General features: G+C 53.0%; 1 protein-coding gene across 1 annotated transcript in view; it reads right to left on the reverse strand.

The window, feature by feature from the left end:
- LOC141972868 (acrosin-like) overlaps positions 1–1168 on the reverse strand; it is a 40668-nt gene extending 39500 nt beyond the window's left edge. The window contains exon 1 of the mRNA XM_074930906.1: positions 252–1168. The gene's annotated coding sequence lies outside the window, so the exon portion shown is untranslated. The remainder of the gene's footprint in view (positions 1–251) is intronic.
- Between the last annotated feature and the right edge of the window lie 9933 nt (positions 1169–11101).

Raw genomic sequence — 11101 nt, forward strand, 5'->3', positions numbered from 1 at the left:
AACAGCAAACGTTGGCTTTGTTAGATTGCAGACACTTCCGGACAAAAGTTCAGTTTGTGTTTCTTCAAAGTATCTTGCAAGAGAAAAATGATTTTTTTTTCAACAAAGGCACTACAGACCCAGAAAAGTACAGAAGCGATGTACATGCTAATCTCAGAGAAAGGCTCTGGTATGACAAGGCATCAAGGCAGTCGGGAAGCAAGCTTTTTTCCACAGATACATTCAACTTTACAGAAGCATTATGGTTTTACCTTAAACCTGCCGCAGGCTGGGATGTCAGCAGGGCACTGTCATCTAATCGCCATGGTGCAGAGAAGCCCAGGGTCTTTCGGTAGCGTTAGAAGCCGGCTTGTGATGGACTCTGTCGGCCCACGATCCCCACGGCAGTGAGCTGTGGCGAGTGCTCAAACCCCCGCCGCCATTAACCGCCTGTGCGAAGGGCTCCCGGTACCCGCCGGAGTCACAGAATCACCCAGGCTGGAACAGACCTTGAAGATCTCCCAGTCCCACCGTTAGTCCGGCGACGCCTGTCCGGCTCCTCGGGACCACCCTGGCGAGGAGGAGCTGACAGGAGGGTGACGGCTCTCTCCTCTCGCCCCGCTCGGAGCGGAGGGCGGCCTGGACCCGGGAGCGTCCCCCGGCGGGAGCCAGGACAGGGCTGCTGGCGGGGCCCTTCGGCGGGTCCCGCCCGCGGGCGGCTCGGCCCGGCCCCGCTGCAAAGGCTCCCTCCGCGCCGGGCTCCCCGCGCCGAGGGCCCGGCGGGGCAGCGGCCGCCCCAGGAGAGTTTCCCGCGGCTCCTGCTCCAGGAAAAGAAGGAAGAGGCGCGGGCGGCGGCGCGTCCGCCCGAGGGGCTTTTCCCGCGCAGCCCCGGGAGGGGCCGGGCGGGGCCCCGGGCGGACCCTGCCCCCGCCGCGGAAAGCTCCTCTCCAGAGGTGCCCGGCCTCGGCCAGGGGCAGGCGGGGCGCGGCTGGGGGCTCTGCCTCGGCCCCGGGCGTGCGGCCCCGGGGTTCGGAGCGGTTCTGGGTGCGGGGCTGTGCGGGCTCCGCGCTGGGGGGACCCGGCACCCTCCCGGCGGCGGGGCTGGCTGCGGGCTGCCGCCGGCGGGGGCTCCGCGCTGGGGTCAGGGTACGTCGCCGCCTTAAACTGCGGGGGGCGGAATGCAGCGCTCTCTGTATGTTCCTAATCCAAAAGGCCTGTGTCAGCAGTTCTGGAAAGGTTATGTCATCTTTGCGCCTGCGTATTGCCTCCTGATGCTCGTCTTCGGGAGCCTTCGGGAGGAAGGCCGGTAGTCTTCCTCATCACCCTTTCCTCAGTTTCGACAGTGCCAAGACTCAGAACCGGGTTCTTCTGGCTGTCCTGCTTGTTGGCCCCCTTATCTAGGAAATGTTGCACGTCCTTCGGCCTCGGCTTAGTCAGTTGTGTCCAAAAATGCCCGTCATGCTGTTGCTATGGTGTCACCTCCTCTGGCCTTGGGCCTCTGTCTTGGTGGGCCTGAGTCTTTGTTCCCCCCGGTGTCCAGGGGCAGGCTGTGTGGGAGTGCTTCACAGCTGCACCAGGGGAGTTTTAGGGTGGACATTAGGAAGCGTTTGTTTGCCAAGAGGGAGGTGAAACTCTGGAACAAGATTCCTGGAGAGGTGGTTGATGCCCCAAGCCTGTCAGTGCTGAGGAGGCATCTGGACAACGCCCTTAAGAACAGGCTTTAACTTTTGGTCAGCCCTGAAGTGGTCACGCAGTGGGACTAGACAGTCACTGTAGGTTTCTTCCAGCTGAACTCTACCTTCCCTTCCCCATTTCCCTTCCCCATTTTGTCATTTCCCTTCCCAATTTCCACTTCGCCACTTCCACTTCCCTCCCAATGAGACGAATAATACGGCTTTTGTATTCCACTGTCGTAAGCTACGCACAAAGTAGCCCATACAGAGTCTGATGATGGAGTTGCACTCCATAGGACGCAGTGAAGTGTCTGCTCTTTCCCAGGAATAATCACAAGCACTAGTTGTTCCCACAGCACCCAAATGCTATGTGGCATTTGGTTTAGGATCTGACATCGCACAATAGGAAAACACTCCTCTGTTACCAGGAGAAGGGACTGGCAACGCCATGTGCCGAGGGTGGCCTTTCAGCTTTGCTTCCCTTGTTACAATGCCTTTTTTAACTTTGGCGTTTAGTGGTTGGGTTTTTTTTCCTTTTTCTAAGTTTCCAGCCTGCCCTCGCCCCTGTGCAGACGTGGCTCTGCTGGAGCAGCAGGCAGAGGGAGGCTAGAGACGAGTTCCCTTGCCAGGAGTGCCCCCTCTCCAGAGGCTGTTAGGAAGAAGACAGCCTGTCGGGAGCCAGGACTTGCAACCCTATCTACTCGATCAGCTAAAACCTGCCTTGTGAGTCACGCTTGGAAACGAAGCACTCCAAGGCAGTGCATCCTCAGAGCATGCCTTCCTCTTTGCATGGGCCCTGCCAGGCCAAGAGGTGCTGAAATAGCACATCCTGAGAGAATGAACTCTGGCTCTACTAATGGCATTCCCCTAGAGTGCTGGTAAAGAAATGCATGCTACTGTCCACCCTCAAGTTCCCCTGGTGCCGCTTGGAAGCATTCCCACACAGCCTCTCCCTGGACACCAGGGAGAAGAGCTCAGCACCTCCCCCTGCCCTTGCCCTCCTCAGGAAGCTGTAGAGAGCAATGAGGTTCCCCCCTCAGCCTCCTCCTCCCCAAGCTAGACAAACGCCAAGTCCCCAGCTGCTCCTCACAGGACATTCCTTCCAGCCCTTTCACCAGCTTGGTTGCCCTCGTCTGGACACATTCAAGGACCTTCACATCCTTCTCAGATTGTGGGGCCCAGAACTGACAACAGCACTCAAGGTGAGGCCGCAGCAGCGCTGAATATGGTGGGATAATCCCCTCTTTTGCCCGGCTGCTTCTGCCGTCTTTGATGCAGCCCCGGGTGCCGTTTGCCCTCTTGGCTGCCAGGGCGCACGCTGCTGGCTGGCACTGAGCCTGCTGTCAGCCAGCGCCCCTGCATCCCTTTCTGCAGGGATGCTCTCCAGCCACTCCTCTCCCAGGTATGCTTGTGCCTGCCATAGCGCCGTGCCAGGTGCAAAAGCCGGTCTTCGGAGTTGTTAAATTTCACCCCATCGATGACTGGCCAGTGCTCCAATCTGTCTCGGTCCTTCTGCAAGGCCTCCTGTCCTTCAAGAGAGCCATCAGCACCTCCCAGTTTGGTACCCTTGACAAACTCGCTACTGGTAAAGAAGAGGAAACTCTATTGGTTTACTTGCTTTTCCTCCGCTTTTATCTCCTAAGCTTCTCTGACAGAAAGGTCTTAGCCCAGGTAAAAGACAGATCACTCCGAAAGCATGTCCTGTCAAACACCCACAGGCTTTTGTTAGCCTCTAATGGTGCTAACACCCTTAGAAATAGTGCAGTGACAGCTCAGTGGAAACCCCCCTTGCAGACAGCTTCTGGGGACTGTTTAGCCAGGGCTGCTCTGCAGCACGTGGACTGCAGCACCATCATGTGTTGTGTCGACTTTGACGACAATTGCAGAAACAAAGCGCTAAAGCTGTGTGTATCCCAGGCTCATGCTGACCGAGAAATGGACAAATCTCTGTCTTCCGTTCTCTCGGTGATGTGTTTCAGCCTTCTCTCGACCTGGCAGCAAAGGCACCACCTGTCCCTGGTGCCTGCTAGCTGATGCCTGCAAGCTGCTCGTTGCTGTACCAGGAGAAGGGACTGGCAACGCCGTGGGCCGAGGGTGGCCTTTCAAGCTTTGCTTCCCTTGTTACAATGCCTTTTTTAACTTCGGCGTTTAGTGTTGGGTTTTTTTTTTCCTTTTTCTAAGTTTCCAGCCCGCCTCCCCTGCAGGATACAACCAATCTCAATGTGCACAGGTTAACGTACTTGAAGACGATCCCAGCCTCCTGCTCACAGCAGGGCTGGCTTCTCCCAGGCGTAGTATGTTCACAGATGGGGAAGAAAGGTAGGGGACATTTTCCTGTTGCCAGAATTTGTCATATCAGTAGCTTATCCGTATTCTAGCCTAAGTAGCTGTTTAGTTCATCGCTTTCACAATGCTTGTGCGAGGAACTTGGACGTGCTGGAATGCAAGGTTTTGGTTTCAGAAGGCACGTTGGGCCATTGCTTTAATTCTTTACTGGTATGAGACAAAGACTTGTGAAAAAATCGTACGATAAAACAGAAAGACCCCACGGCATTTATCTTGCTAACTATTTATTTGCAATGTGGAAAAAGTACTTTTTTCACCTTTAAATAATCTGTCTGGTGGTAGTTTGTTCTAGTCTCAGAGAAGAAACAATTGTTTGGTTTCTGGTTCCATGTTTCATCTGTCTTTGACATGCTCCCTGTTCTTTAGAGGCTCTCTCAAGGGTTTTGTTCCAGGCTTCTTTTTTTCTGCTCTTTTCATTTCAAAAATCTTCCTTCCCTCTAATCATATTCAGTGCCTGAAATCTTTTTCTTGTTCTTTTCTTCCTCAGGATGATGCCTTGGCCTGAATTGGTTATGTGTTACCTGATAAAGTAGAATACTTTGCGTCCGATCATAGACAGATCGTGGGAAGAGAATTTACTCTGCTGTTGATCTCTCAGACAGAGGATTAGTATACAAGCATGATGTGTAGGAACAACTTCCAAGAGCTGAGCCCCTATTTCCTTCTTTCTGTGACCCTGTTGTTGGTCTGTGATTGTTGGTTTCTTCAGTGTGATTTTCTGATTCCTCTTCATAGCTCTTAGGAATTACCACACGATTTCTTTGTGAATCCAGACAGGGAGGTGCAAATGGTGCAGCTGCGGAGTTCTTTCCGTGACACTGGCAGGAATTACAGGAGAGTATTTCCTGCAGCAGCCCTGTAAACCTGGAGAAGTGCAGGACTTGCGTCCCGTCTGCTTGGAGCAAAGGGAAGTGAGGTCTCTTGCAGGTGAAGCACCTTTCCCTTCCCTATTTCCCCTCCCTCCCAAGGAGACCGTTATTTGCCGGAAAGGTCCGGACTCTTTCAGCTCTAAAGCCACCTTCGAGGACACCCATCACAAAGGTTCCAAGCGCTAACAGGATTTTACTGTATTTTTCTCGGTCCGTTTCAGAGCAGACGCTCACAAGCATTGACGTGGTGCACACGTGTAGCCAGGCGCGGGCTGAGGCGATCCTCGGTTTAGCTTGAAAAACCTTCCCTGGCAGCCTGGCAAAGGGAAGGGAGGGCCACAGAAAGTCACGACTGCCCTGCGTCGTGTGGAGGGACGGATGCATGAATGTTACGGTTAAGATGAATCTTTGCCGGGAAGAGGAAAGCAGGTAAGTGACTGATGCAGCAAGAGGGTGCTCTTGAGAGCAAACTGCAAAGTTTGAAGAATGTGACTTTTCTCTCTTTTTGGGGGAATGAACTATTTTCACATGAATTTTCATCTTGGCATCCAAAAATCCCCAAACGTCCCTGCACCTAGTTTAGAATTATTTTTTAAAAGATGTTTTTAAATTTTGATAATTATCTTCTTCTATTTTTAAAATGATATTTTGATATTTTTGTATTCTGTTTTGCATATCTTGTCATTATTTTTATAACTATTTGAGTGGCTATTTTTCTGTGAATTTTTGCTCTTCATTTTTTATTGTTTTGATAGGGGTTTTTTTATTCTTTTTATCATTAGTTTGCTCTCATGTTTCTAAATTCTTTGTTTCAGCCTGTAAGAAAGAGCTATGATCAATGCCACGTTTGACTTTGGAGGACAAAGTGGCAGCAGGAAAGCAGGCCCTGAGGTAGTCCCTGTGTCCTGAAGAGCGAGAATCTGAAGAATGAGGAGCAGGAGCGATCCGACACTTCGAAAAGAGGAGGAGCTCTCGAGAAGGAGGTGCATGCTGTTTTCCAAATTATTCCACTTGCCAAGGCCCTCCAAAGAGTGCTCTGCTGTGCTTGTGGGCCAGGCGTGGGAAGGAGAGGCAGGGAGAGCCAGGGCACGAGGGGTGTCTTGGTGGGGCAAGAGCCGCAGGCAAGAAGCGAGCGAAAGGGCTCATCTGAGCCCTGAGAAGGGGCTGTGCTCAGCGCTACCGAGGACAAGCAGCAACCCCTGGGGGGCACCCTAGGGCCCACCCTGGGAGTCTAGAGAGCTTCCTCCCCCCGGATGCGGGGCACGAGGGCCATCCTCGTGGAGCAGGAGCATCAGGCACCTGGCCAGCATGGCCCAAAGGGGCCCTGGCCAGGGGCCGCGCTCAGCGCTGCAGAGGAAGGCAAAAAACCCCCGGGGGCCAGCGCCAACGTGCCCCGGGGGAAAATTCCTTCCTGACCCCAGCAATGGCGATCGGCTACTCCCTGAGCAGGTGAGCAAGACCTGCCTCCGTGTCCCACAGGCTGGTCACGCCTCCCAGGAGATGCCCAAGCCCTGTTCTCCCGCAGCCTGGAGCCATCTCAGGGGCTTCCAGGAGTGGTCAGATGCCCCCGGCCTGATCGACCTTGGGGGCAAGGCCCTTTGCTGTGCCTGTCTAGCGGGCGCTCCAAAGCACTGGGAGCCCTGGCAACATCCCCGCAGCCATCCCATTTCTTACGGCTGCTGCCCCTGGCTCCGCAGGGGAGGAGGCCGGCGAGCTCTGCAGTGCTCCTCACGGCGGCACTCCTTGGGCTGTGACATGGGGACAGCACTGTGACATGGGGGTGGCACTGTGACATGGGGGTGGCACTGTGACATCTGGGCTGCACTGTGACATGGGGTGGCACTGTGACATGGGGATAGCCCTGTGACATGGGTGTGGCATTTTGACATTGGGGTGGCACTGTGACATTCGGGCATCACAGTGATATAGGGTTGGCACTGTGACATGGCGGCGGCACTGTGACATGATGGTGGCACTGTGATATCACATGGCACTGTAACATGATGGTGGCATTGTGACATGGGGTTGACATTGTGACATGGGGGTGCACTGTGACATGGGGTGGCACTGTGACACAGGGACAACACTGTGACATGGGGGCGGCACTGTGACATGGGGACAACATGGTGACATGGGGGTGGCATTTTGACATGGGGATGGCACTGTGAAATGGGGGTGGCATTGTGAAATTAGTGCATTACAATGACATTTGGGCATTACAGTGACATAGGGTTGGCACTGTGTCATGGGAGCGGCACTGTGACATGGGGACGGCAGTGTGACATTGGGACAGCACTGTGACATAGGGTTGGCACTGTGTCATGGGAGCGGCACTGTGACATGGGGACGGCAGTGTGACATTGGGACAGGGCTGTGACATGGGGATGGCACTGTGAATGGCGGTGGCATTGTGACATTGGGTGGCACTGTGACATTCGGGCATCACAGTGACATAGGGTTGGCACTGTGTCATGGGAGCGGCACTGTGACATTGTGGTGGCACTGTGACATTGCATGGCAATGTGACATGGTGGTGGCATTGTGACATGGGGTTGACATTGTGACATGGGTACGGCACTGTGACATTGGTGTGACACTGTGACATGGGACGGCACTGTGACATGGCGACCTGGTTCAGCTAGGATAGGGTTAGGTTTCCCCAGCAGAGAGGGGGAAGGGCTCTCCAGCCGGTTATTCAGACCACGCTGGCCTCAGGTCCAGGGGCGGAGCCTTTTCACTTTCTTTCTTTTTGGCTTTTTGGCGGTGGGACCCACGCGTCGGGTTTGTTCCCTGACCGTTGCAGTATTTCTCTGTATATCGTTTGTCTGTTCACTGTTATTGCTGTTCATTGTTGCTATCGTTGCCACTGGTGTTGTTCAGATTGTTTATCACTCTGTTGTATTAAATTTCTCCTTATTTTAACCCGGTTTGTGCCTCACTGCCAGCCCGACCGGCTGCGGGTGGGGGAGGGCAACGGCAACGCGCTCTCCGCTCCCGGCAGGGCTTCAACCACCACACATGGGGGCTGCCCTGTGACATGGGGGTGGCGCTGTGACTTGGGCGTGTGTAAGGGACTTTTTGGACTTTTGGTATGTCTCAACATCGCTGTCTGCACGACAGCCACTTCCTGACTCAGACGGAGGAGTACGTCTTGGAGGAGACGAATAGTCCCCGATGAAAACCACATCCACCCGAGACGAGAACAACAGCAGCCTTAGCAGCACCCATCGAGCTGCACCCACGCGAGCCGGGTGGAGGGGAAACCATGGCGAGGAAGACAGAAGGCACCGCAGATCGGCCCCTCGCCAGCACGACCACCATGGACACCCGGGCATGCGCGCACGGAGGACCACGGGGTGGCACCTACACCAACGAGCCCCGTGGAAATGGGCGGACAAACCGTGGGGACGGGGACTATAAAAGGACAGACAAAAGGACAGACTGCGTACTCCTCTGGGGTCTAACTCGGAGCCAGGAACGTGGAGCACCATCGAGCCGACAGAACATCGCCGGATCCCCGGTCGTGGTGGTGGTAATGAGTCGCGCCTCTACCGCGTTCTTGCTTAGGGATTCTGACCTTTTCCTTTCTTTCCCTCTCTGTCCTATCGCCCATATCAATTGTTATAGAAATTAAAGCTTGTAAGGTTATGCAGCATCTGACCTCGTTTGTGTCTTAATCTCGCTCTCGGGATTGTTTAAGAACCCTCCCCGATATCGGATCGGGACATTTTTTAAATTGGCGTCACGGACAGGATCCCTTGAGACGAGAGTGCTGTGTTACCTTGTTGTCTTGGATGCAAACCTCTCAGGGTGAAATAGTTCTCTGTGTTTTATATTGAGTTGTGATCTCCTGAGAGCGAACAGGGAGAGCGTGGACAGTGATAGTGCATTTGTGTTTGGGTTAAGTTGTGATCTCCTGAGAGTGAACAGGTGAAAGTTATTTATCAAGTTGTGGCCCTCTCAGGACGAAAACCCCTTTGCATTGCTTTTGTGTGAGATTCATATTTGGTCTCCTGAGAGAGAATAGGGGAAATCTGACATTAAGGTCTGACCCTCTCAGGACGATGTCCCCTTTGTATCAGGAAAAGGGAAAAGGAATGGGCTGTGATGATGCGCCCTCAGGGGCTGAAGGAATAGATATATTATATGATCTTTTGGAGGCACACCGATCCCGTCCCTCAATTCAGGGGCGAGACTGGGTGACAAACCACTGGTTCCAACCACAGAGTGTGGTGGATCGGAGAAGGGTATGGCAGAAGGAAGCTAAGGTTAGAAAGGGGAAAGGAAAAGCTGTAATTTGTGCAGTGCTAGGAGCGAGTCTGGCAGCTGCAATGGAAGAGAAAAAGGAGAAGTCTAGTCAGACTGACACTTTGATATACTCGCTGCAGACGTCATACAGACCCTGCAAAACCAACTGAGAGACGCCGAAAAATTGTTAGAGGAGGAAAGGGATCAAAATAGAATATTGAAAGACGAATTGAGAGAATACATTTTGGCAGAGACAGATACCCATGCCGAGGCAGAAGTGAAACTTCTGGAGAAGGGGATACGTCAAATCTATCCCCAAGGAGATTTGCAAAGGCCAAAGAAACTTTCTAGAAAGCCACCCCCACATGTATCCACTGGTTAAAACAGAGTATCTATATGAGGACGATAGTGATAACCGTCCTCAGGTTATCACCAAGGAAGTCCCATTTACATCAACTGAACTGGCAAAACTGGTTTTTCAAGGACTGCAAAAGAATCAGAGACAGAGTATGTGTGGAGAGTGTCTCTGTCAGGGGGGGATGGAATTTTATTGTCTGAGAAAGAAGCAGAAGGATATTGGGGTCCGGGTGTGTTTCTAACCACTGGCGACTGCCGAGCCCCATGGTCTTTGAGAGCTGCATACTGGGCCGGAGGGCTGAACCCCTTGGAGAGGGGAGATGCCCTTGCCATAACAGGTACGGTGGATCAGTTAGTGGAAAGTGTACAGAAGGCAGCCTGTCTGCAGATGATGTATGATCGGGAGCTCAAGCCCAACCAGGGCTCCCCGAGGATGATGCCTGTGGACCCGGAGAGGATGACTCCCCTGATACGAGGACTCCCTGGCTCCCTGAAACCCATTGCTATTCAATTGCAAGGGAAGGTTCAAAACATTCCTAATGGAGAAAGAATGACGGCCGCTCTGGAGGGGATAGTGACCCCTGACCGTCAGCGGCCAGGGAGGAAAGTATGGACATGGGGAGAGGTAGCTCAGGAATTGATTCATTTTGGGAGAAAATATGGTCCTGTTGGTGGACCGTCCAAAGAACTGAGACCAGGGTTGTGTGGGCTGCAGAGCAAATTAGTGGGTGACAGTCATCCATGAGGAAGGGACAAGGCTTCGGATCACCCCGATTTCAGAATCCTGGGAGAGAGAGGCCCCTAACTCGATTGGGATTGTGGCAACTAGGGCTTCAGAAAGGCATTCCTTGGAAATTGATGGATGGACTCATGACTCAAAAATTAGAGCAACTTGTGGAGAAATGGCCCGAGCAAAAGGTCACTTCCAAACCAACCCCTAGTGCTCCACCCTTAACAGACCTCGGGGAGGAGGCGACTGGAGAAAAGGAGGTGACGGGAAACTAGACCCTCCGCTCCCCGGAGGTGAGGGGGGATGCAGAGGATGGATGTTTGTAAGACAACTCACCTGCAACACAAAAGGAGACTTACTGATTACTGCTGCTGTAGGACCAAAGAAAAGACTGGTAACATCTTTAATTGATACTGCGGTGTTGGAGAACGGCTTGCAGAGAGCAAGGCCATGGGTCTCTGCAGGAGCTGATTGCAGCCATCTGAGGTAAACAAAGGAAAAAACCCAGGGTACAGTTATGCCAAACAACAGACTGTTATGTTAACAGAGAGAGAAACTGAGGTACATTATGACCTTGTATATGATAAAGGAACGGCCCTGGGAGAAAAAACAGGTTCAGAAGAGGGAAGATGTTGTGACATATCTGAGATGCCACAAGGGGCTGGGATATTATAATGTAGCCTGTTACATGTATCCAATAGATTTGTGAGTAGTGTGCATGATTATTGTAGAGTGCTTATATAAGGGGTGATTTCTTTCAGTAAAGTTGAAGCTTGCTCTATCATTCACATTGAATCGGCTGCTTGCTTCCTCCGCCCGCCGCAAGTGGCGCCCCAAACAGGGTTACCCGAACCCTGCTTTTCCACCGAACGGAACCCGGGAAGCGACGGAACGGATTT

Source organism: Athene noctua, chromosome 36 (genome assembly GCF_965140245.1).
Source record: "Athene noctua chromosome 36, bAthNoc1.hap1.1, whole genome shotgun sequence".
NCBI classification, from domain to species: domain Eukaryota; kingdom Metazoa; phylum Chordata; class Aves; order Strigiformes; family Strigidae; genus Athene; species Athene noctua.